Source organism: Python bivittatus, unplaced genomic scaffold, assembly GCF_059951505.1.
Source record: "Python bivittatus isolate LINGU-HERP-01145 unplaced genomic scaffold, Pbiv_v1 ctg000080_np1212, whole genome shotgun sequence".
Taxonomy (NCBI): domain Eukaryota; kingdom Metazoa; phylum Chordata; class Lepidosauria; order Squamata; family Pythonidae; genus Python; species Python bivittatus.
Window position 1 is genome coordinate 75,592,231 of NW_028277035.1, and position 27,890 is coordinate 75,620,120.

General features: G+C 37.7%; 1 protein-coding gene across 6 annotated transcripts in view; it reads left to right on the forward strand.

Moving 5' to 3' along the window:
- FOXP1 (forkhead box P1) overlaps positions 1 to 27,890 on the forward strand; it is a 636,434-nt gene that overhangs the window by 80,886 nt on the left and 527,658 nt on the right. For all 6 annotated transcript variants that reach the window (XM_088134348.1, XM_088134346.1, XM_088134345.1 and 3 more), the window contains exon 3: positions 18,515 to 18,633. The gene's annotated coding sequence lies outside the window, so the exon portion shown is untranslated. The remainder of the gene's footprint in view (positions 1 to 18,514; positions 18,634 to 27,890) is intronic.

Genomic DNA, 27,890 nt, shown 5'->3' on the forward strand with positions numbered 1-27,890 from the left:
TCACTCCCCGACTCTGGCCTTCATAATTCCATTCCATCACATATATAATTTCATGAATTCTAAGATGGATGTAGTTTAAACATTCATAAACACACACTCATTCTCGTATTTTCTTGTAATTTTCATTGACATGGAGAGCACAAAAAGGTCAATGTACCTTTGGTTGGTGACGCTAATTATCCATTTTCTATGGGACTAGAGTTTATTTGCAACTTTTTTTCAGTTCTATATACAGTAAATGCTCTATTAACATGGTATGAAATGGATGTTTCAGTGACAGTTAATAAAAAAGGATAGGCTAGGACGTGATAATATCATCATACAGGTTTGCGAGACCCTCAGGCAATTGTGGACAAATACATTTTGCATTGTTATTTTATTTTGCTATTGTCTCAGATGACTAGGCAGCATTTCCATCATTCTGAGGTACTCAGTTATTGTGATATTTGGTATGACGTGAATCTGCATTAAATTGTAAGACAGTTTGACTATATATTTACCTATTTTTGACCTGATATTGTTTTTACAGTGCTGCTAAGTAAAGCCTGTCTTCTTGAAAATCACATCTGATGTCATTTTCCTTCTAGTTACAGGTAGTCCTCCTACCCCTGCTGCCTTCTGCCACCCCCAGCTGACCTTTACTTTCTTCTTCCTCCCGCTGCTGACAAGGTGCACCCAGCCAAGGCAGCTGCTGCCCTTCACGACGCCTCATGACACCTCAGTGAGGCCTCCATGATGCCTTGGAGGTCTTGTGGAGGCGTTGCGAAGGTCAGCTGGGGGTGGTGGGGGGTGGTAGGGTTGGTGGCGGCAGTGGAGTAGTCAAAAGGGCAGAAATGGGAGATGGGTGGGGGGAGTTGAAGAGGAGGCAAGCACGGCAAGGTGGCAGAGCCTTGTCTGCTGAAGGGAGTCACTGGGCCTGGTCGGGGAGGAGGCAGCGGGATGGAGTCAGCAGTTCACACAGGGCAGGAGAAGCATGAGGTCCTCGCCTAATGACCGTAACCAGGACTGCTGGAACTACTGTTGCTAAGTGGTGCAGTCACATGATGTTTTGCCTAACGACTGCTTAGCAGTGGAAATTCTGGTCCTAGTTAGGGTTGTTACCTGTACGTGTGTATGTCTATAGTTGTGCGACTTCAGAAATGAAAGGGAATTAACAGACATGCATAGGGGAAATGGAGTGACATCACATGATTGAGAAGTAGGAGTTCATATAGGATCATAGGAAAGTTTGCACCAACCCATACTTTGGGTCAGGTTGATTAACAAGTTACTATTCATAATTAGTGGATACTAATGTGCTTACAAGAAATTAGATTTCACCTCATCTAAGTCAGTGAACCTACTGAGTCTCTGATACATTTTATATTTGCCTAGCCTGGGTGTCGGCAACCTACGGCTCCAGAGCCGCATGCGGCTCTTTTGAAGCTTTGCCGCGGCTCTGACAGCAGGGCCGACACTAGCAGGGCCGATAGCAGGGGGGGGCGGGGAGCTGTATCACTTACCTCCGCCGCCTCCCGGCCCTCCCAGCGCTCTGTGTGGCAGGTTGCCGGCGACTTGGCGTAGAACACGCCTTCTATCCGCCCAGCGCAGGCCACGCCCTCCTCCGCGTTGCATCCGCACCCGGCATCCTTGGGACTCACCCTACCTTGCCCCGCAGCATCCGCGGCCGAACGGGCCTGGAGCCGCATCGTCCTCCACAGGCAGCCGCAAATCAAGGCCCTGGCTTCGGCCTAGCTCCCGTCGGCGGCCCACGCGAATGCGATCCGGGTACACCGCTTTGCATCCTGCTTCCGCTGCCCCTGCTCTGTTGGGTGAGTCCTCATCTTGGGCTGGCCCCCTGTTTGTACTTTACTAAAGACTTATTGTACTTTAAAAGTGTTGGTCTTACATAAAATGCACACATTTACTTGTATTTAGTTTTAAACATATTGTATGGCTCTCACGGAATTACATTTTAATATATGTGGCGTTCATGGCTCTCTCAGACAAAAAGGTTCCTGACCCCTGGCCTAGCCAATGTGTGTAACATTATAATGGAGATTAATAATAATGATTAAGATTAATAATCTTTACTGTTATATGTAAAGGGGTACAGTATGATTCTGTGCCTGAAAGCTCACTATAATTATTGCAGGATTAGTTGAGGATTCCAATGCTTACATGTAGCACAAGAAGAATAAATGTGATGTTAACTGTGTTGGACTGGTAAGATTGAACTTCAGCTCAGCTCAGTTCTAGCTTTTGGGCCAGTTTCAGCTCTGCTATCTCACAGGATTGGTGTGGGGATTAAATGAAGGGAGAACACATGTAAGTTGCACTGAACTCATGGAGGAAAGGCTATATATAAATGGAGATGATAATGACAAAATTGTTTAGATGTAATTGAAGTATGTATCACAGTTGTCCTATTTGATTGAATTACTGTGGATGTTATAAAAGGAACTTACATCTCTAGCTGCTGTCCTCTACAGATGGCATTCTTATTTCAGTCCACCCTTGTAATCCAGAGTATATCTCACCATTAGCCTTCATCCAGCCCATTATTGCTTTACAGTATTTCAGGAGTTTCATTGTTTTAGAAGAAAGGGGAAATTGAAGTGTGGCCCATCTGCACAAGTGCAAATCCAGTCCAGAACCGTGGATTGTTTCTTACAGCATTGCCATGTGTATTGTTATTGTAACAGACCTGGCTGGTATCAGACTGTTTGCATCTAACTTTGGTCTTTCCAGCCCTCATATCATCCAAGCTTTTTAAATTTATTTATTAAACATATCTCTATGCTGTCACACTTAAAACTATTATTGGCAGATCAGATTTTTAAAAAGGCACTACAACAATACAAACAGACTGAAAAGATGGCCATCATCACATCCCAAAATAATGAATTCTCTTCATTAGTTCACGTTGAAGTATCTTTTTCTGTTTGATCCAAATTTCTTTCCAATCAGCTGGGTTGGATGACCCCTGGTCCTTGTGTCTTAAGAGAGGGAGAAAAATTTCCTGTTCATTTTCTCCATGTTCTGCATGATTTCATACACCTCAGTTATGTCCCCCGCTTCTTCTAAGCTAAAGGATTGCAACCATGCTAGGTTTCTTTCATAAGGAAAGTGTCATTTTGATGCTGCTTTTGGCACATTTTTCAATTGTATTATATCATATTTTCAAGCGTGGTGGCCAGAACTATACACAATACTCCACATGTGGATATACCACAGACTGACTTGAGGATATTACAATGTTAAGCATTTTATTTTTGGTTCCTTTCCTTATCCTGGCATGAATTTTTTTCCCCCATAGCTGCCACATCTTCATTGAGTTAGCCCCTAAGACTGTAAGTTCTTTTTCCAGATTAAGTACAGACAGCTCAAGCCCCATCAGTGTTCATGTGAAGTTACTCATTTATTTATTTATTTATTTATTTTTGCCTCTGTGAAATTGCTTTATGCTTATTTAAATTGAAACACATTTGCCTTTTGGTTGATCAGTTAAAGAAGCTATTCCTTTTTTTCTTTCAGTATAAGGTACACATTTAACTTAATGCTATACCTGTGTTTCTTTTTCTTTGGCTAACTTTATCAGATAGAATTACAGGTAGTCCTCATTTAGTGAAAACAGTTGGGACCGGCAACTTTGTTGTTAAGTGAAGTGGTTGCTAAGTGAAACCATGACTCCGTTTATGATCTTACTTCAGCTTTCCTTTGCTTTACAGACCTGCGAAGGTTGTAAATATGAGGATTGGTCATAAAGTTACTTTTTCATCACAGTGGTGACTCTGAATTGTCGATAAGTGAGGTAGTCACTAATGGAGGACTACCTATAAATTCTGTCTCTCTGTTAGTTTTGTGCATTCATATCCTTTATTCTGGCATGAAGAATTTTTTTAGCTTTGTGAAGAACTGTTTATAGAAGTATTTTGGTTTTTTTTATCTATTCAATTGTGTCTGATTCTTGGAGGCTGCCTGGGCAAGTCCCTGCAGTTTTCTTGGCAAGGTTTTTCAGAAGTGGTTTGCCATTGCATCTTTCCTAGGGCTAAGAGAAAGTAACTGGCCCACGGTCACCCAGCTGGCTTTGTGCTTAGGCAGGACTAGAACTCATGGTCTCCCGGTATGTGATGTTAAAAAGTGATGTCCATTTTTGTGCATGCGTTGGCAACGTTTTGGCAACCATATCCCTTTTGTAGAATTAATGAGTTTATATCTAAACTTGTTTAGAACTTCAGGTGATGCCACATTGAATGGTGTTGAAAATTCTGTTACATTTGTTTTTAGGTTTTGGAAATGCTCATAAAAACTGTTAAATAAATTCTGATCTGACTGAGGTTGAATTATCACAAGTGTTGAGAAGTGGCCCAGGTTACCTTCATTAAAACTAAAGTATTATGACCTATAGAACCTATATAACTTGGTATGTCTCTATGAATTTGTGTGGTTTCTACCATTGTGTCTTAGTGACACTTTACATACAGAACGTTTTAATTCTGTTTTTATCAGTGTGGTATTTTTATTTTGGAATCTTGTTTTTAAGCCTCCTTAGTGCTATTCTTTACTGAAAGATGAGTTACAAGTTGAATTACTCAATGAATCAATCATGCTAAAGAGAATTTTAATCTAACGTGTACCAAAAGTCTTGAGAGCATGAATATAACATTACCATAATTTCATAACGGCTGCTACATGTAACAATGAAGTGGTTACTAGATCTGTAGTATAACAATATGTGGATGACAATTACTGTGATGATTATAAAGACCTGCAAAAAGATAAGATATGTAACCAGAATGGTACAGAACCAGTACTGAATCCACCTTATCTGAAGCCCACCATTTTGGAGAAGGTTGCAATAAGCTTTTCAAATTGATAGGTAAATGATAGTGAAAATGACTTGAGGTGTTTTTCTAGCATTTTGAAATATTTTTAATCCAGTGTCTTGTTTTGTCATGGAACTGTAACATGCTGGTTTACTGTAATGGAAATAATGCAGAGTGAGTGAATGTAAATCTGAGACAGAAGTATAATTTGTATTATGCAGCCAAGATCTTTGTTTCTTACTTGTCAGACTTGACAGGTAACTACACAATATAACGTAGTGCGAATCTGACTTCCACTATCAATCAGATCAGTGATTATGATTATTAAAGCTGTGTAAAGCATTTGAATTGGGCCAGAGTGTACTGAATGAGTAAAGAATCCCTCCTCAAAGCATTAAGGTAGCCTTATCTTCTAAAATGATCAGCATAGTTGCTGTCTTATAGGTGAACAGAACAGACAGCACTTCCAGTGGGACGGTGAATTAAGCAACAGAGCTACAGTGGAGCAAAAAAGTATTTAGTCAGCCACCAATTGTGCAGGTTCTCCCACTTAAAAAGTTGAGAGAGGCCTGTAATTTTCATCATAGGTATACCTCAACTATGAGAGACAAAATGGGGGAAAATATCCAGAAAATCACATTGTCTGACTTTTAAAGAATTTATTTGCAAATCAGGGTGGAAAATAAGTATTTGGTCAATATCAAAAGTTCATCTCAATACTTTGTTATATATCCTTTGTTGGCAATGACAGAGGTCAAACGTTTTCTGTAAGTCTTCACAAGGTTTTCACACACTGTTGCTGGTATTTTGGCCCATTCCTCCATGCAGATCTCCTCTAGAAGCAGTGATGTTTTGGGGCTGTCGCTGGGCAACACGGACTTTCAACTCCCTCCAAAGGTTTTCCATGGGGTTGAGATCTGGAGACTGGCTAGGCCACTCCAGGACCTTGAAATGCTTCTTACGAAGCCACTCCTTCGTTGCCCGGGCGGTGTGTTTGGGATCATTGTCATGCTGAAAGACCCAGCCACGTTTCATCTTCAATGCCCTTGCTGATGGAAGGAGGTGTTCACTCCAAATCTCACGATACATGGCCCCATTCATTCTTTCTTTTACACGGATCAGTCGTCCTGGTCCCTTTGCAGAAAAACAGCCCCAAAGCATGATGTTTCCACCCCCATGCTTCACAATAGGTATGGTGTTCTTTGGATGCAACTCAGCATTCTCTCTCCTCCAAACACGACGAGTTGAGTTTAGACCAAAACGTTCTACTTTGGTTTCATCTGACCATATGACATCCTCTTCTGGATCATCCAAATGCTCTCTAGCAAACTTCAGACGGGCCCAGACATGTACTGGCTTAAGCAGGGGGACACGTCTGGCACTGCAGGATTTGAGTCCCTGGCGGTGTAGTGTGTTACTGATGGTAGCCTTTGTTACTTTGGTCCCAGCTCTCTGCAGGTCATTCACTAGGTCCCCCCATGTGGTTCTGGGATTTTTGCTCACCATTCTTGTGATCATTTTGACCCCACAGGGTGAGATCTTGCGTGGAGCCCCAGATCGAGGGAGATTATCAGTGGTCTTGTATGTCTTCCATTTTCTAATTATTGCTCCCACAGTTGATTTCTTCACACCAAGCTGCTCGCCTATTGCAGATTCAGTCTTCCCAGCCTGCTGCAGGTCTACAATTTTGTTTCTGGTGTCCTTCGACAGCTCCTTGGTCTTGGCCATAGTGGAGTTTGGAGTGTGACTGTGAGGTTGTGGACAGGTGTCTTTTATACTGATAACAAGGTCAAACAGGTGCCATCACTACAGGTAACGAGTGGAGGACAGAGGAGCCTCTTAAAGAAGTAGTTACAGGTCTGTGAGAGCCAGACATCTTGCTTGTTTGTAGGTGACCAAATACTTATTTTCCACCATGATTTGCAAATAAATTCTTTAAAAATCAGACAATGTGATTTCCTGGATTTTTTCCCCCATTTTGTCTCTCATAGTTGAGGTATACCTATGATGAAAATTACAAGCCTCTCTCATCTTTTTAAGTGGGAGAACTTGCACAATTGGTGGCTGATTAAATACTTTTTTGCCCCACTGTATACAGGTAGTCCTTGTTTAATGACTGCCCTATTTATCAACTATTCAGAGTTACAATGGTGCTGAAAAAGTAACTTTATGACCAGTCCTCGCACGACTGTTGCAGCTTCCCCATAGTCATATGATTGAGATATGGGTGTTTCACAACTGGTGGACATTTATGATCATTTCAGTGTCCCATGGTTACATGATTGCCATTTGTGTGCTTCACAGTCGGCTTCTGACAAGCAGAGTCAATGAAGAAGCTGGCAGTTAAATTGCAAGTCATGGTCACATGATGTCTTGCTCAACGATTGCATAACTTAGTGATGGATTTGCCAGTTCCAATTGTGGTTGTTAAGCAAGGACTATTGTGCATGCACATACATACGCAGAAAGCCAGGGAAAGTGTTAAAGCACTATACGTAAAAGATATGGCTCTCTCAATGCTTCACGGAGGAGTGCTTCATTTGTATCTATGTGGTTTGTGAAACATGCTTTTAGATGCTTTGCACAACTCTTAATATTTTTACCCCTAAAGAAACTGATGTATTATTTGTTACTGTAGTCAAAAATATACTCCACACAGAAAGCAAGTTTGATTCCCTGAAATCCTAGATATGCAGATTCTGGCTTGGCATCAGGGAGGAACACCACCACATTATAAAAAAGTCTATGTTTTCATTATTGAAATTATAGTTGCTATCTTTTTATGAATAGTTGTTCCCCAGTATGTTCTATGCAGTGAGGAAGGGATGAATTTGATGGATTTTCCAAAATCAGGATTCTAAACACAATATATGGAGCTTAATAGTCCTTGCCTTAGTAACCTTGGATCTAGATAAGCACTCTATGGAGTTTCTTTTGAATGCATTCATGAGACTTCAGCTGGGACAGGATGCCATTGCTCAGTTATTGAGCCAGTCCAGGACTAGAATGAAATTACATCTCTCCTCTAAAATCTGCACTACTTGTATATTTACTTCCAAGCCATTTCAAGGTTTTGTTGTTATCTTTCAAGGCCACAGGGCCCAAGTGTTTACTGGAATGTTTTTCCTGGTATGGACTCACCTGGGTTTTAAAATACAGGTAGCCCTTGCTTAATGACGATTTGTTCAGCGACTGTTCAAAATTACGACAGCGCTGAAAAATGGACTTACAACCTGCGCCTGAAATTATGATTGTTGCAGTGCTCCCACAGTCATGTGATCAAAATTTGGGTGCTTGGCAGCCCGCCCACACTTTCAACTGCAGGGGTGCTTTAACTCCCCCACTTGCCTATTTCCCCCCCCCCATCTCTGCCCTTTTGGCTGCCCTGCACCCTGCCTTGCAGGGTGGCAAGCAACCCCAGAACTGCACAGCTTTGCAGCTGCTTGCCACACCTGGGAAGCCTCAGCAAGTGCCAGCAAGGTTTTGTTTGCCCAGCTGCTTTCCCTCCCCAACCCCATGTGGCTCCCCAGCCCGCCCAGCAAACAAGCCAGCAAGCATTCCTTCTCTCCCCAGCAAGCATTCATTTGCCCAGACATTCCAAGGTTATCTGCAAGTGATCCAAATATGACAGTGGAGTAATGGAAACCTCCCCCAAATTTAGATCATGTAGCCACTGCCCCAAGTTCGAAAAGACAAGTTCGAAAGTGTGACCATCATTATGCCCTAGGCTCTCAATTATCTGGGTCAGGTCCATGTCTGCTATAGTGACTATGAATCCCTGAGGTGCTCCTGGCTCCACCTTCAGAGAGTTCAAATTGAGGTTCCCTGTCAGGCCCAGCCCAAGAACAGTGACAGAATAGTCCAGTCACAGTTCCTTTATTTGCTTACACCTTATAGACATAATCTTTCCAAACTAAATCTATGTTACTGCAACTAGTGGATATACCCTAGGGAGTGGCTATCCTGTATCTCTTTCTCTTCTCATGCTCCTCCTGCAGGCTGTGTTGTCTTTTGCCTCCTTTCCCCTCCTGGAATGCACTCCTTCCTTCCTGATAGCCTTGATCTCCTACATCATTCTCCTCCTTGTAGGTACATTCCATCACATCCCCCAAGACCATAAGCTTGGGGAACACCACTACCAACCCATCCATGGAGTCCAGGAGCTCAGGCAGGAGGTTTTATAAAGCAGGGAGACTAGTACAAAGCAACAATCCCATCTGATCCCTAGAGCCCAACTCAACAAACAAGGTCTTGCATCCAATCACCTGTGGGGCAGTACCTTTGAATTAGAGTCCTGGAAGACCAGAGCCACTCCACTACCTGTGTCCTGGGGTCTTGGATTATGCCACACCCAAAATCCAGACAAGTACACCTCTGAGAGGGTAACCTCTCCCTTGACCTCTCCCTTGACACCCATCCGCGTCTTGGCAATACATACCAGGTCTGCCCTCTCATCCATGGTCAAGTTACAAATCAGGGATGCCTTATGATAGGCAGACCTGGTATTCAGTAGCAGCAGCTGAAAACCTGAGATTCCAAAACGTTGACAACCAGGGGTTGGGGTAGAGCACAGGGGGCTGGAATGACACCTTACATATTCCCCAAATGTGGCTTCCCTCACCTTCCACCCTATCTTCCTTTACACATCACCATATTGATGTTCTTGTCTGCCCACCTTACCCTTGAAGTATCCAGTTCCCCCACCCTTTGCCCAACCACCTCATACTTTGCACTTTCACACGAGCGGGGTGGCCTAGGCTCTGGGACTGCTTCTGGTGTTGCACTCAGCAGATCCTGCCAATCCAATCCAATTGAATCAGCCCTCAACCCTCACTCATATACTCATGCTTACAAAGACACCTCTGGATCACAGTCTGTTCTCATCAGGCCACCAGGGTGCCCACGCAAATAAACACACCTGAGGCAAATCAGAGGATTGTACTGTTTGAAATACTCCCATTCAGTTTTTCATCCCTTCTTCTTTTTAAAGTGGTTTGATTACCTGAAGAATATTTCATTCTGACATGTACTTGTTTTAATAAATGAATATCAGAATTGAAGAAAAGCCATAGATTTTTATGTAGAAAGTTCCACAATGCCGGTGTAGACTGTACAATAGCTGATGGATCAGTGCAACTTTAATCTTTGATCCAAGGTACAATTGTAGCAGCTATTTTTCAACAGCCATTTGCCATAGCTAAGTAGAGTATATAAATGTAAACAACAGAAGTTTTGTACCCTTGTAAGAGAAGAAGGAAGTACCCTTAAATGGCTGCCTTTGAAATTCTGACACAATTCATGGAACGTACCAATGGCAGGAATTTAACATTCAGCAAAAACTGTTGCAGTCATATACCACATACATAAATTACAACAACTTAGACTGACTGTTCTGTGGTTTGTTGTGTCTAGTTTGGTTCCTACTTACAGTATTGCAGTTGCATTTGGTCACTGGAATTTTATTTTCATAAATGTGGCCAAACCAGCTGCCCAGTACAGAGGAACATAAACCTGTATGCCTTTGAGTTAAATTGCCCCCAAAGTAAGAAGATTCTTGTTACTGTCTTGTAGAGTTACTTTAGATGGTTCATTTTATTTTATTACATGGTGAGTAAGATAAGGAAATCTTTAATGGAAAGAGACATTTTTTGTACATATAATCTAGATGGATCATAATAGTAAAATATTCCTGTGACTTTAGAGGAAGCTGTAAGGAGTAATTTTTAACTCACAGAGAGTTCAACAATAACAAAAGAAGCTGACAATCCTCAGCAGAAGAAAGATTTTAGTATAGTAAATGGGTGGTAGATATCAGTCTCTCTTGCCCAACCAACATGACCTTTAATGTCAGTGTATCAAGTAGCCGTGCAATTCATCATTTTCTTGCAGTGCTTCGGAATTTTAAGATTAGTATCTGTTATGTCAGAATGGAAAGTCATGGATTTTAAATTGTTGGGCCAAGAATTTTCCAGTGTGATCTTCTGGCCTCACTAGAGACTAAGACTACAACTGCATGCATATTAACACTGCAAAAGTTTAGTATCAAAAATTAACAAAAATGAGACTTCTTGTAGTATAAGTGATAAAATAATATAAAATGTTCAGAGTGTTCCACATGTATTACCTACTTATAATTCTTAAAGCAATTCTATTTGAAAAATTATTATTTTTCCCATGCTGCAAATCAGGACGTTAAGGTCATGGGACACTGAGGCTGCCATCTAAATTGTCCTAGTGAGTTTTGGCAAAAATGAGATTTTAATCCAGTAATTTCTGATTCATAGTTCAGTATAATTACCTCTGTGCTACACTAGATTATTTGTAATTGGTTGGTATGAGGATCTGATAAAGTGTCTGTTCCCCCTTTCCCCTCTTTTTTTTAATAGAAAGCTAGTTCTATATAGTGCTGGAATGTCTTTTTAGTTTTTGCAAGGGAAAGTTGTGTAATTATTCAAACATTTCTGTTTTCTATATCACCTTACTTTTTCTTTCTTAATTTGCTAAATGAGAAGGATAAATAATTTTACCAGGTAAAGAATGATAAATCTGGATATCAGAGAGAGTAGACATGGATGATAAATGACTGAGGTTTTTTTTCCCCCAAGCAGAGATGCTTGAACAAAGCATGAAAAGACCTTGGACAAGATTTTCTCTACAGCTGCATTGTACGAAGACATTTGTAGCCAAGTGGCTTTTAATGTTACCTGTATTGCTGGAACGTAGACATTTTAAATACTTCCTCTGTATACTTCTTGTTTGTACTGGCAACACTGGAAATCACATGGGAGGCAGAAGCACTCTCTGGATGACTTTCCCCAGAGATAAAGAAAACCACAGAGATGTAACCTGCTAGCATTGTATCATTTACATATTTGGAAATATATTTTGATTGGGAACGATGGGTGTTGGAGGCCCATTCTTATAACACCAGCTCAGTTTATACATCTACTGATTTTTCACGTACTGGCCTTCCAGTGCTTCTTTATAATAGCGTGCTAAGAGCAATAACGCTTAGTAAATTGTTTCATATTAACCTGCCCCACCTCTTTCTCACTCCTTTCTTTCTCTCTTTCCATTATTATTTTTTTCCCCCAGTACTAGTTACATTGCCATGTCCCCTCAGAGAGTTAAGTAGAAAGACAGTTACCCAGCCAAGTCTTCCAGAGCAGCCTTCCCCAACATGATGCTTTCCAGATATGTTGTGTTGTTTTATAGTCCCAGAAGGTGTGGGAGACACCATGGTGGAGAAGACTGTTTTATAAAAGTTGCTCTACCTGCATTCAATATTTTATCAACAAGTCAGTTCAAAGAACATCCAATTCTGGAATCATTGCTTAATTCTACAGACTCCACCTAAACAGAGTGCAAACAATAACCTCATCTTAACTCAATATTTATTTTGTAACACAGTAAAGAAGCCATTCCTGTTCAGGTACTGTAAGTTGTGACTGATTTTGATTCTTTTAACTCTACAACCTAAAATGTAAACAAAAGTTAGTTACTGTTTGCTTCATATTTTTCTTCTTTTTTCAATAGCATGTTTTGCTTATAAAGTACTCTGAATGCTAAATTCACTTTCTGGTCTAGCAGCTCACAGTATTGTTAAGGAGAGAATATGAAGATTACCCATAGTAATATAGCACAATTGTGTATTTTTGAAAATGAAATGTTTTGTTGTTTCCAGCCAGTCACACTTTTTGTCTCTACTGGATAAACATAAAAATAAGTTCAATTTAAGTTTTTGTGTTTACTGAATTTTATGGAAAGAAAACTTTACCAAATTGCATGAAACGGTTCTACATAATTTTTTTCTCATTAATGGAATCTAGTGTGGATGATAGCTCAAAATGTAACATTTTGTTGTAAAACTCTTGAAAGTGCCTTCCTGTTATGACTTGGTCTGTTATCATATCTACTTTCTGTTTCTTAAGAGTAAAAAACAGAAAGTTGCAGTAAAGTCTGGTGAGAAGAAGGGGGAACTGAAGTTTCTTTATACATTGCTGCATAGCTTGTTTTGTAAAACAAGAAATCCTATAGCTGAATGGGATGCAAAAATAATAGAAGAATTTATTATGACATCTGGGCTTGCTTTGCTTTCAGTTCCAACCTATTATGTTCTGAATGAGATTTAGATTTCTCCAGTAGGATCCAGTTTATGATAGAACCACTTTTCCTTCTGTTTTATTTTTAAAGAAATCATTATGCCAGTTTCCAGTGAGCAATAGGCAGCAAGGCCTTTAGAACATGAAGTCTGTATTTTTGTATTGGCCATTTGTCATTGATAACGTGCTCCAAAACAATCTTAATCTTCATTCCTTACAGAACAATGGCATTAATGATATTAAACTAATAATTTTATTTATTTATTTTTCTAAATCTATTTTGAGCAAGATGTAGGTTTTCAAATGCAAGTTGTGCTGCATTGTTTTGTTTTGTTGCTTGGTAGTAGGATTGTTTTGTAAGCAACCTGATGCATTGGCCTGGGGGACACTGCAGCTGCTACACTACACTCCCTGTAGACATTTGAACAAAGTGGGGATTGTTGAAGATAGAAAGTAAACAAGAAAATAGAGTATATTTGATCACCTCCTAACCTGTTTGAACACACCAGTTGTTTTTGAGGATTGATTCCCAGACATGCACTTAAATTTGATTTGGGGTTCCACCTGCTCCACGTAATCAGTTGTTTTTTCAAACAAGCTCTCAACATTAATAAGCTGGCTCTTTTCCATCAAGTATGCATCCATACTGTTTGTATATACAGTGGGGCAAAAAAGTATTTAGTCAGCCACCAATTGTGCAAGCTCTCCCACTTAAAAAGATGAGAGAGGCCTGTAATTTTCATCATAGGTATACCTCAGCTATGAGAGACAAAATGGGGGGAAAAATCCAGAAAATCACATTGTCTGGTTTTTAAAGAATTTATTTGCAAATCAGGGTGGAAAATAAGTATTTGGTTGCCTACAAACAAGCAAGATTTATGGCTCTCACAGACCTGTAACTACTTCTTTAAGAAGCTCCTCTGTCCTCCACTCGTTACCTGTAGCAATGGCACCTGTTTGACCTTGTTATCAGTATAAAAGATACCTGTCCACAGCCTCAAACAGTCACACTCCAAACTCCACTATGGCCAAGGTGAAAGAGCTGTCGAAGGACACCAGAAGCAAAATTGTAGACCTGCACCAGGCTGGGAAGACTGAATCTGCAATAGGCAAGCAGCTTGGTGTGAAGAAATCAACTGTGGGAGCAATAATTAGAAAATGGAAGACATACAAGACCACTGATAATCTCCCTTGATCTGGGGCTCCATGCAAGATCTCACCCTGTGGGGTCAAAATGATCACAAGAACGGTGAGCAAAAATCCCAGAACCACACGGGGGGACCTAGTGAATGACCTGCAGAGAGCTGGGACCAAAGTAACAAAGGCTACCATCAGTAACACACTACACTGCCAGGGACTCAAATCCTGCAGTGCCAGACGTGTCCCCCTGCTTAAGCCAGTACATGTCTGGGCCCGTCTGAAGTTTGCTAGAGAGCATTTGGATGATCCAGAAGAGGATGTCATATGGTCAGATGAAACCAAAGTAGAACGTTTTGGTCTAAACTCAACTCATCGTGTTTGGAGGAGAGAGAATGCTGAGTTGCATCCAAAGAACACCATACCTATTGTGAAGCATGGGGGTGGAAACATCATGCTTTGGGGCTGTTTTTCTGCAAAGGGACCAGGACGACTGATCCGTGTAAAGGAAAGAATGAATGGGGCCGTGTATGGTGAGATTTGGAGTGAACACCTCCTTCCATCAGCAAGGGCATTGAAGATGAAACGTGGCTGGGTCTTTCAGCATGACAATGATCCCAAACACACCGCCCGGGCAACGAAGGAGTGGCTTCGTAAGAAGCATTTCAAGGTCCTGGAGTGGCCTAGCCAGTCTCCGGGTCTCAACCCCATGGAAAACCTTTGGAGGGAGTTGAAAGTCCGTGTTGCCCAGCGACAGCCCCAAAACATCACTGCTCTAGAGGAGATCTGCATGGAGGAATGGGCCAAAATACCAGCAACAGTGTGTGAAAACCTTGGGAAGACTTACAGAAAACGTTTGACCTCTGTCATTGCCAACAAAGGATATATAACAAAGTATTGAGATGAACTTTTGATATTGACCAAATACTTATTTTCCACCCTGATTTGCAAATAAATTCTTTAAAAATCAGACAATGTGATTTTCTGGATTTTTCCCCCCATTTTGTCTCTCATAGTTGAGGTATACCTATGATGAAAATTACAGGCCTCTCTCATCTTTTTAAGTGGGAGAACCTGCACAATTGGTGGCTGACTAAATACTTTTTTGCCCCACTGTACATTGGGATGTGTGATAGTGTCATCTGTTCTCCATGGTATAAAAGTTAGTATTATATTCCCTGTATCTTTAAGAAAAATCTAATATGATAGTTGATTGTCCCTTATACATGTTTTCCTTCAACGTTTACATGTATAGCTATCCCTTTACTGCAAGCTGGTGTGGCATTGTACATAATATGAAACATTTTAATGTTGCAATCTAATCTGTTGTTTACACTGGCCCATGAGAAAATCCTGCTTATAATGTACTCAAATAAACATTTGTCATAGTGATCAGAATGAAAAAACAATAGCTCACTTTTGGTTATAGCTTGACAACTTTTTTTAAACTAGCAGATGACTCTGTGTAGTCCCTTGGTTAAAATTGTGGACCTCATGGGCAAGAATTTGCCAAAAATCCTTATATAGGTCACTTATCAGCATCAGTTACACAAATGTGTCCTTGTCATAAAAGAAGCACAGAGCTGGAACAAACTAATGTATTGCCTTAATGCTGAGGAGTAGTTGAAAATCATTTTGTCTCAAGACTAAAATAACATTTTAGTAGAAGTCCTGTTAGTTCTCCATTTAGGCAAAATCCTCTCTTTCCTAGTGGCTAGGTTCACAAATTGTACTTAGCTAACATTTGATGGATATGATTTTGGCCTACCGTGTTCTGTTACCCAGCCATAGCAACTTATAAATTTATTAACAGCTTATAGGAGTTAGACAGTGACAGTTTATTATATAGACCATGATTAAACATACTATGGCTTAGAATGATGAACTATCCAGCACATTATCTGAGCAATATGCAGTTTGTAGTCATGGTTTCAAGTCTGTAATTTTACTATATTTAATTGGGTCTTTATTCAGCTTTTGAAAATGAGAAAAATATGTGGGTGTACAATAACAAAATTAAGACAAGTTAAAAGACAAGATACATAATAATTTCAATTTTAAAAGTTGCAGGTAAAACATTGACATGTTTAAAAAAAACCTCTAGAAAGCAAACACGTGCACAAGCCTACTTAACAGCATGGCTTTTGGTTGGTGTTGAAAGTACAGACAAACCACACAATGGCAAATGCAGAGAGTCTTTATTGAGCTGGAGCATGCTATGAATTACAGCCTTACTTTCTGTCATGATGGTAGAAGGAACCTAACTGGAAGACACTGTTTAACAACAACCCTTGAGCATGTGGAATGTGGAATTTGCCATGGGTGGACCTCTGCATGCATGTCAGTAGTGTAGGAGTTGGAGTCTTTATCTTTTATTGTGCTGACTGAAGGAGAAGACAGATGCAGCAGGGATGACCCCAGAAAGAAGCAGGCGTCTTTGATGCCACATCGTAAGAGTTGTAGCATGCGGAGGCAACTGTGACATTGGTGGTGACACTGTGGATATTGGGTCACCTGGACAAGATGCATAGCATTTATATTAGCTTCCCACTTTGTGGAGGAAAAACATACAGTAGTGACTGAGTTGCTGTTCAATATACTGACCTTTTGAGTACTGTAGAATCCTCTGTAAGTGCCAAAAATTCACATTGTTACCATTACCTAAGATCTTTTCTTGCAAGATTTGGGTTAAAATGAATGGCTAGTGAGTAGTTAATATTTGGATTCGTTTATTTGGTTGGGAGCTATGGGGACCTATACTGCAACTTTTGTGCATTTCCTAAGACTGTTGAAAAAAACATAACATGACAGTGGTGAGTTGGGCAAAGGTGATGGCTTCAGGAGTTTGCTATATATTATACTTTTTCCTGGGAATGTGAAGTCCTGTTCCCGCCTGATAATACAGGGACGTTTATAGACTAACATATGTCATGTGTTAAGGCTGCTGTAGGCTGTTTGGAACAATAGAGTTGGACAATGCACTCCATCAGTTGTAAGGAGTAAGTTTGATGACTAGGTTGACAGTTTCAGTATGTATTTATCCTTTCATTACAAGTTCACATCAAGGAACAGGAATGGGTTGATGAAAATAAGGGTTCAGTACAAATGCATTACCCTTCATAGCATCTGACATTCCTCCTCCCCTGTTTTTTTTTTTTTTTGAGGGTTGGCTGAAGTGTTCTGGGCAAAAGTATCCAATTCCCAACAAAATTGTTTAATGTTCATGGATATTCTTCTTTGCAGTTCATTCTGTAGGGATTCTAAATAGACAGGTACTAGTAGTATATTATCAGACTATACTGGGCTCAGCAAGATGGTGACTCTCCAGAACCTACTTTTAGTAACAGCTGCCTTGATATGGCTAGATAAGTGGATCTTTTTGCAGACAAGGATGAAGGCTTAACCCAGAATATCTTCCTGTTGCTGAATCAAGCGCTATATATATTTCAGTCTAGGCTGTTCAGTTTTGCCTGTTCAGGTCAATAGACTTTTGGCAATTTTTTTCCCCTCCCTTGAACACGATATGAACTGCAGCCCTTACACATATATAAATTCCCTCATTTATAGTGAGGAAAACATCCCCCCACCCTTAAGTCCTTACTCTGAATAGAGTGTTCTTCATGTGTGGTCTGATATGTACAGTCCTCAAGTCCTCATGTTCCTTGTAACCAGAATTCTCTCTTCTGTGTCTAAATATGTGTGACATTAAGTAAGCAGTATATCTGAATTAGCTACCACTAAATTATTATCTGTCCCTATGAGCTTTAGATATGGGGGGTATTATTCCATGATTAGAAAATAAATGGAAAATTAATAACTTGGGGTTTTTTTTGGCTTCTGTTGTATGGAAATTGAACTACACCAATCCTTCATCTTTATATCTTTACTTTTTCACATTGGGCCTGCCCATGATATACCTGTTCTTTGCCCGTGCCTCCCTACATTTCTGGCCTATCACCTGCAAGTTATTCCCCAGCAGGAACATCAGGGCTGGGCTAATCTTCATGTGTGTGTGGGAGGAGAGGGATGTCAGTTTCATCCTAGCACCGCTCACTTGAATCATTAATTAAATATGACATTGTTAGTTTTGTAAATTGGATTGCTTTTTATTTCTGCAATAAACCTATAACCTACAACAATCACTTTAGTGGATAGTAAACTAAAGTACTGGTTTGGATTCTGGCTAAATTCATTTGTGCCAAGTTTCCATTACAGCTAGTAGGATTGAAATTATCATGACTGTTTTTTTCCACATTAATTTTAATATTTGGAAGATCTTTAAGAGTTTGGCTCTATTTATTGCAAGAGAGAGGGGGAGAGTGAGCAAAATGGTTTAATTGATAAATACAGCAGAAATATGTTACAGCTATGTTTTCCCTCTCTCAGAAAAGGGAGAAAAGTTATTACCTTCTTGCAAAGTAAAGCAATTCACTGAACATTTTGACATGAAGGTTTTTCTTGTTTCAGCATTCCGTGGACCATTTTTCAGAGGGAATTCTGCTTGTGAATATGCTTGAGAGGAAGAGGGGCTAATCCCTTGCAAGACATCCCCAGCCATGAATGAATAATTTCCAGAAGGAAAACTGGTGAGTCAGTAATGTAATGACAGAGATGTGAAAAGCTTGGCAAACATTGGAAAAAGTCAGGAAATTTTATTGCTATTTCCCCCCCCCCCAAGGCCATTGTGGGGTGTATGTGTGTTTAATTTTATTCTTTCCAAGAATTAAGAACTTCTGGAAAAAGTATTTTTAAAAAACTGGTGAAATATTTTTATATGATAATGAATGTAATAAGACAAGGTGCTGATATATTGTTACGTTTTTTTCTCCCTTCGTATGTTTTCTAATATTTTGTAAGAGGCAAAGCACTGTGTTTCCTGTATAAGGGCTAATGTGCAGAGATATAGAGAACCATCCCAATTTGAGCAAACCTTTAGTTTCAGAATAATGAGGATAAAAATGAAATTTCAGCCTAAGAAGCAGCAAAAACTGCTATAAGTAGTGAAAGCTCACAAAATGGATTGAATACACAATGGCTAAAGACAAAATACTTATTCAGTGGTCTTTTTTCTGATTGTTTCATCTTGTTTGCTAATGTGCACATGTGGAGAAGTTTAACTTTCATTATCACGTAGATGATTTCTTTTGTTTTCAAGCTGTTTTTTGCCAACTTGTCAAACTGACAAAATTAAGAGACTCTAGGATTTTGGAATTTTATTTTAGTTTTTATAATTCTGTATCTTATAGTTCCATTTGTAACACAAATTAAAGATATTGTAAAATAGGTTCAGGTACTATGAGGTACCATGAAAATGAATGTTGTTTATATTTTAAATTTTATCAATATTTTGGTTATATCCGAAAAATGCACTTTTATCCGTGGCTTCAAAATTTCTAAATATTTTATCTTTCTACTAATGACCGTAGTCCTATTAATGTAAAACTCAGTTCCAAAGAGTTCATAGTCAAGCTTGTAAGTAATTCCAATATGTTTTTCTCTACTTTAGTAATTTACATATGTACATATATGACCTTTGTGCTGTTCCCTTTTAGGGTAAGCAGCATTATATAAAGAGCAGAAAGAAATAAGAATTAGTAAGCCAAAATATTAGAGTCATGAGATAAGAAAAGAAATGGAAAGACAGCTAAATATGGTTTACACCAATAACATTAATTATTCCTCTCCATACTTTTCTAACTGTGCAAGCCACCCTTGCTTCTACTGTGTTCATACACTGCATGCATATTGCCTTTTGTTTTTTCAACTTCTCAACTCTCTCCTTTTGAGGATATCATCAATTCCATCTAACCACAACATTCTTGATCTTCACCTTCTTCCAGAATACTCATCCTTCCTTCCTTTGTATATTTGTTTTGCAGTATGATGCTCATTCATTCTCTCTATATACTTTATATATACAATATACTCTATATTATATATATAGAATATACTCTATATTATATATACACACCTCAACATACTTTTCATCCTGGTCACACTTTTGTATTTGATTCACATTCATTCAGCATTCATTTATTTTTTATCTCTTTTTGTTTTACCACATAGACTTCTTTGTCTACTTACTTGCACTGCATTCCAGACACTTTTATGTTTCTGTTGACGTACCTCTCATTTTCATTTAAAAAAATGGGTAGGGACATATTCCCATTACACAGCCATTTTTGACAAACATTTATTCCTTGTATAGTATCCACATTCTTTTAATCAGCATCTGGACATCTTAATATTTCTCCATCCATTTTTCCATCTAAGTAACTATTCTACCAAGAAACACAAATTCATCTACTTGCTTTTTGTATAACTTGCAATCAGCGCTCAATTTTCTTTGTCAAACACAACTATCTTAGTGTTTCACAAATTACTTTTTTTTTCCATTCTCCTTATTCTCCTTATGTATCTATGCTGCAAATAATTTTTGGATCATTAATTCTCTTGTGGTTTTTTCATTCACTGTTACTACCTTTCTCTTTGTATAAGGGAAATAATCAAGGTTTCTAAGGTATTCTTCCAATTATCTGGCATAGATGCACCCTCATATACGTTAAACAAATTGCACAATAAACTATGTCCACAGTTTAACATTTCTCAAGTTACACCATCTATGCTGGCAGCCTTACCATTTTTCAGAATTCTCATAGCATTTATGAGTTCATCATTTTGGGGGGGATGCTAATATTTATAGCATTTGTTTCCTTTCCACTCTCTATTACTATGTATTTCATACAAATGTCTGAAATTATTTTCAAGCATTCTAACACATCAGTTTCATCCCAAATTATTTAATCACATTTACTTTTCATCCTATTCACTCTATTGGAGTTTCCATTTTGGCCTTCTTTACCCACTTCCAAAACATTAGTTTATTTCCATTAAAATTGCTATAAATTTCTTTTCCTCTTTTAATCTTAAAGCTGACTACCTTTTTTGCTCTGTACATACCAGCTTTCAAACTTGACTGATATTGAAAAGCTAAGCTAGTTCCAACCTAGTAGTACTTGGATGGAATATCCCCTAGATATTCCAGGGGAATATCTTGAGTAGGAAGCAAAAAGAAGAAAAAGAAAAGAAAAAACCCTGTCATAAGGCAATGACAAATCAGTTGCATACTGCTGCCTAGAAAGTTGTAAAAAATGTCCATGTAATTACCAGGAATTAAGTTCTTAAAGGATTCTTTCAGTCATTGCATCACATAACAGAATCTTACATACACACATATTCTCTTTACTCCTTCTAGAAGAAATTGCTAAAAAGAAGAAAAGAAGCAACAGGGTAGAGATGGGATAGAAGGGAGGAATAATTGTGTTTGACAGGTGAGAACAAAGGAAGAACAAGTAAAGGAAAGTTGGAGATGAGCAGAAGGGATGTGATATCTTAACACAGGATGAAAGAAAGGAGAGAGAAACTATATTTGAACATTTCAAAAAGAGATAAATTTACCAGGCAAACACTCCTTTAGAAGCAGTCATTAATGTTCAGCACAATCTTCAGGGGCATCCAGGCTCATGCTGATACCTTTGTTTTCAGCAGTTTCTGCTAAACTTAACCACTGTAGAATGACTCCCCCCAATTTTATATCATTATTAGGGATGAAAAATAGTTGTTGTAGAAAATTTCACTGCTACAAAAGGTTCTGTGACATATTTAAGGTCTCAAAAGTAGATAAGAGTTCCACAATAGCCATTGTGTCACTGTAACTTGTCCTGTGGACAAAATGTTAGGATATGCAAAGGACCTGCCTTGTTTTAGCTACTCGTGCAGTATAATCTGACAGTGATGTTTTTCTAGTGCGGATGTAACACTGCCTGATCACTGTGTCATGATGAACAGAAACACTCTGAAGGACTGACATATTTCTCATTTTACTTCTGAACTGGCTGGCTGTCCATCCTATTTGAGTGATACAACACTGTATTCTATGGTCATTTCAACATTTACATTATATTAACATTTACATTATATTAACCTCAGCGTATGTTTTAGTTTATTATTTAATTTATTAATATTTAATATTTCTTAATGTTAATGCCTAATACATTTTGTATTACTTCCTGCATGAAAGATAATATCCTTAAATGTTGTGCAACTACATAAGAATGATTAAAAATTAAAAACTCGAAACACATAAGCACATATAAAACTTAATAAAAATTATAAAAACGTACTTTGTAAGAAGATTGAAAATGAGGATCCTTTTTATCACAAGTAAAAGTAAGGATAGAGAAAAGGAAGAAATCAAGATTTTAAAATTGTTTAAAATTTACTGGAATGTAATATTTTTGCAGTACTGCAATGCGGTTAATAATTCTCTGCCTATTAGAAACCTACTTTCATTCAAAGAATGTTTACACCACTGAAATAATAGATTTTTTTTTTAAAGGAGCTATGCTTTTATTTTCCAGAGAAAATATATTTACCATGCAATTAAGCATGGATTATTCTAATTTCAGATTTTACTAACCCAAGTAATAAACAGCTGGCTAAATCCATATGCCTGTATTATAACACATGTGAATGTATACATTGCTTTAGTATAGAGTAATTTTTAGTATCTGGTCACTGAAGTTTAGATTCCTAATAAACCAGTCTAATAAAATATCAGCAAAGGAGTAGGCAATGTTTTAGAATTCATGAGTACATTTGATATGAGTACATATCAAAGTACTGCATTGGAATAGATGCAGTAGGGACATACCTGTTGACAAAACATTGTGGCCATTCCCCAAGTTAAATTACAAAAATCTATGTTTAAAATACTATAGCTGTTTAAAATAATTATAAATATCTGAATTCTTAGAAAAGAAGTAATGTTTTTCCCCACCTATAAAGTAAACTTATTTTCAATCTTGATGGCAATATTAATTGATTTATCTCATTTGTAAACAAATAAGTTCAATTGACACTTAATTGCTTCTCTTTCTGTTGGCCATCTCCCATATTTACAATTAATTTTGAAATTGATCTGAGAGGTAGTAACTGAATCAAAAGAATGCATTGCTGCCTCAGTGTGGCTAGAGGAAGAATGCACAGTGGAGATACAAATACATACAGACACACTGACATCCTTTCCACATACACATATGTGAGCCCCATAGGGGCACACAGATTTTCCCACAATCTCCTTGTACAACACATGTGTGCATGCACATACCCATATGTATATTACTTCTCCCTAGCCACACACATAACCTCAGATATTCTTGGTTGCTAATAATAATAGTAACAGTGGGAAGGTCCAAGGTGTACAGTGCAGCTCCTTTATAGGTTTGTACAAAGTCTGTCTTTGTCAAAATACAGGAATACTGAGCAAGACATTGTGTCATAAGATATATTATAGGTTGAATAAGTGAAAGAAATACTATAAGCACACAGAAGACTGCTATAAGTATGATAAATATCTAAAATGTATAAAAACATGTGAAATATTGGTATGCTTTTGATTACTGTTCGGTAAGTCCGCCACACACTCCTCGTCCATGGGATGTAGATCAGGTTTTCAAACCTTTTCAAGCTGTGGAACGTGTTAGTTTAAAAAAAAATATATATCCTGGACCCCTGACCAAGAGGGAGAGCTCTAGTGATAGAAAATTGACTCTGCTTGAGTCAATTTTTGTTTGTTTGTTTGTTTTTGCCCTTAGGTCAATCATGGAACTCCATCAAGTTTTTCATGCAGAACACAGTTTGAAAAACCCTAATTTAGATCTATTCCTTCTACTCTGATAGAATTCTGTGCCCAATGGATATGCTTGAGCTACAGTGAACTGCACTGCTTTTTTGCTTTTACTTTGAAATGATTATTAATGTTTGTAGGTCTCAGGTTTTATCTGAACCTGCTGAGGTCCCTTTCTTGTACATGGCATAATAAAAAGAGAAAACTTAACATATACAAATAGAATCTATTAAGAATAACATCATGTCCAATCTGAAGTTTCTGATATTGTATTATGAAAAAGAAACAGAACAGTACAAGGATGGACAACTAGAAGCTGGAATGAATAGAAAGTTCTATGGTACAATAAAGATTTTGACTCAGACAAATAGAAGTACCTATGTAAGAAGATTTCATTGCTTTAAGACAGGAGAATATTAATGAACATGAGTACAACATTTTCCACAACATTTTACGATTTTAATTTTTTTTAAATTAATGTGTTGTTTTAATTTGAAAATTAAATAAGGCATTCCAATGTTTGTTTTATATCCTGTTGTACCCTAATTTTCTAAAAAGAAGTGTCAAATGCTCTTTGAGGGTAGTTTTTAATTTTTTAAAATTAAATTTAATTTTAAATATACATATGCGCATAGGCAAATACATTACAGCAGAGTGAAGCAGCTTGATAGCTATATCTACTCTCTAACTTGTGGACGAGCATACTATTTCTAATAATTATAGCAGAGAGATACTGAAAGATGAAGGTTGGGAAAATGATAATTTTGATTATAGATCTAAAATGTATAAAAAGCCTCATGCTAGTCAAGAACATAAGAAGCATAAAATAGGTACCGGATGTTATATCCAAAAGAGATTGTAGCATAGCAGATTCTCACAGCAGAAATTAAATTGAGGATCAATTATTATTAAATTACTGCAGAACCACATGCAATTTGAGGTGTAAAAAGTCTCTAAATGATAATAAACCCATCACACCATTGGTCACAAAACCCAGCTTGGTAAGCATCATATTTAGGACTAAATTTGGTGTGAAACACCAAAAGTGGGAGAAAGAAGCCTACCTCATACCATGTATAGGACCAGGTTTTTATTCAAAAAGCACTTTTCAGGGTGTTAACCCTTCTTTTTGAATGAACAAAATAAATGGATCATTTTATTCCTGAGGCAACAAGATAATTTAAGAAAAGAAAATGGGTAACTTTAGTCCTGGGAAAAGCATCAAAGTACTCTTTGAGGGTAGTTTAACATATATGCTGCTTTTACTCCTGTAACCTCCCTTGTATAATTGTTAGTAAGATTGTAGTTTAAAGTTTCCAGATGCTGAGGATCTGGACATTCCTATATTATCCATATGTTCACTGATTCTTACAGGTAACATCCAGCATTATTTATTCTCTGTCCTTATCTTTTATTAATTGCCATTGCAAGATCTAGCTTTTTCCTAACATTAACCAGGAACTGCTTTCCTGTAACTTAAAATCATTATTACATATAAATCATAGGATGAGAGAAAATAGCTTGTGGCCTTTGTCTACATGACCTTCTTTTTGGTTACTTGAGGAGGAATGACATATCCCTACTCTCTTCCCAGTCCTTTCTTCTAAAGGTTAAACATGCATTTCCTTCAAACTCTGCTTGAATGACTCAATTTTATGTCCCAATCATTCCTGTTACCCTTCTTAACACCTGGTCCAGTTGGTCTGAATTCTTAAGATGCAATGCTCATAACTGGAGTAATCCAGGTCACGGCAGGTCTGACAAATATAGAATAGAATTTCTGTTCTGATTAATTGTTTATATGTCTTAAAAGTACTTGCAATGTATTTTGATGTGGAAGTAAAGAAATTTCACCAATCTAATCTGTAATTATTTTCACTCCTTACCAACTTTCAAATGCAAAGTCTGAACACCTCTGCGCCAATATTGAAAAGACAGTCTTCTAGTACTATGTCGTACATTGATAAGCAACCCAAGTAAACTTTATTCTTTCCTTTTTCTTATATATGAAACTTTCTTTCAGGAGGGAGGATGCAATTTTAACAATTTAATATATACTGTGTAATATATTTTATAAGCCCAGTTTTCTTGATCCCAGCTATTTTGCTTCTCCTCCTAACACAATGAACAAAATATTGGGGGGAAAATATGGATCTTAACTGCCATCATAAAGAACAGCTAGATTTCATAAACAGTGATGGATGTTGGCAGCTGCCTATCATATTGTATAACATCCTGTATAGCACACGAAGACAATGTCAACTTACATTTTATCTCTGAAATAATTTCAAAGCATTTATTTGCTTCCTCTTGAGTCCTTAACCTAATTCAAGTAACATAATTGGGAGAATATTTTTCCATATACCTAATTGGCTGGTTGTCAGAATGGAAACCATTGTCCAATTTGATGATAATCAGAAATTAACATGACATTTGCATGGTGTTAATGGAATATATTAATAATGTAATTCTTGACTGTAAGAAACAGCCCACCCCTCCCTCCCTCCAACCTGAGATCAACAGGATGGCTGAAAAAATGGTGAAATGATTCCATCTAGCTAATCTCTGCGTCAAGTTGTGTTTTAAATTCTTCAGACAAAGCTGTAATGCTACCAGTTGATTACCACAAATGTCAATTAAAAACCTACCCAATAAAACAGTATGATTAAATTGCAATGAAATGAATTACACTTAATAAAAAAGATGTAACATTATTTTAACAAATTCTGCTGAAGGTGACAGATTATTTTTATAAACTTGGGAAAAGGTTTCAATTAGCAATAATTGAGCTTTGGATTAACCTCATTGGCCAGATATGTTAACCTGCTCTCCATACCAAAATTCCAAAGATCTCTGATACTCAAATGCTGTAATATCCTACAAACTCCAGTTCTGGGACATTCCTGAAAATCTCATATAATAAGTCAGGAGCCGTTGAAACAACAGACCTTCTCTACTTTCAGTCCTACTGAGATCTGTGACACAAATTGATTATACCTTCATTAGTTCAATATCTAGTCTCTGCTGATTCTTTTTATCTCAGTTATCTTTTAACTGACAGGAACTCTGCACTTTCTTATAATGTCACCAAGTTTTGTTTAATAGCCAGCAAGATTTGAAAGGAGTTACTAGGAACAGTTTGAAACTTCCTCCAAGTTTATTAATAACAATAATAGTTAATCCTCCAGTTTATTTGTTTCTAGCTATATTTACAGTGGTCTTGCCACTGAAGCCTTAGTGTTAATAGTCTTAGTATTCAAAGCAGTTTACCTGAACTAAGAAAGTTTCACCTGTGCTGGATGTTTTTAATTTAACTTCTATTACATTTTGTTTTATTTATCTTACTTTATCTTTTATTTTATTTTCATCTCTTATGTAATATAAGTCTGGTCAAAGATAAAAAAAAAAAGTATTTTGAACTTCGGTAAGGTTGTGCACTTTAGGTAGATCTGGATTCTTTGAGCAATGTGAACTATATACTGTAAATACTGTACATATCTTAATTATAAACATAATATCCAATGCAGTGACGTCCTTAAGGGTACAGAATCTTCAAACATTGTGTCATCTGAAACAAGGTAGAGTTTCGTGATTTCAACATTTGGTTTGCATGGGTAAAACTGCTTTTTATATTTTTGTACTAAATACGAAGGACAGTTGACTTCATAAATTATGGGGGGAAATCTGTCCCCATTAATTATTTCCCCTTACCTATTATGCTCTCTACCTCATTTATCTCCCAGAGTAACCAATTATTTCACATTTGTTCTGTAATGCTCCTAATGGAATTCTGCTATAAAATTGCATAGGCAAAATAAGGACTACGAGTCAGGCCCAACCGGCCCATAGGGAATTTTGCTTGCCTGGGTAGCCCCATAACTGTGTTTTTTTTTTCTTTTTTATAATAATTTTATTAAACCTCTTAGAGAAAATATATAAACAAACATAAATAGATATCAGATAAAAAGAATAAAAGAGTGAAGTGCAAATGAGTAAACAAGGGATCTAAAAATGTCAAGGAAGTTATAGCTTTCAGTGTATCATTATTATATCATTATATTATATATTATATTATTATATTAGTTAATTATGAATGATTGGATATATCATTTTAAATGACTAAAAATCACTATTAAGCTTCAAGCAAGGATAAAT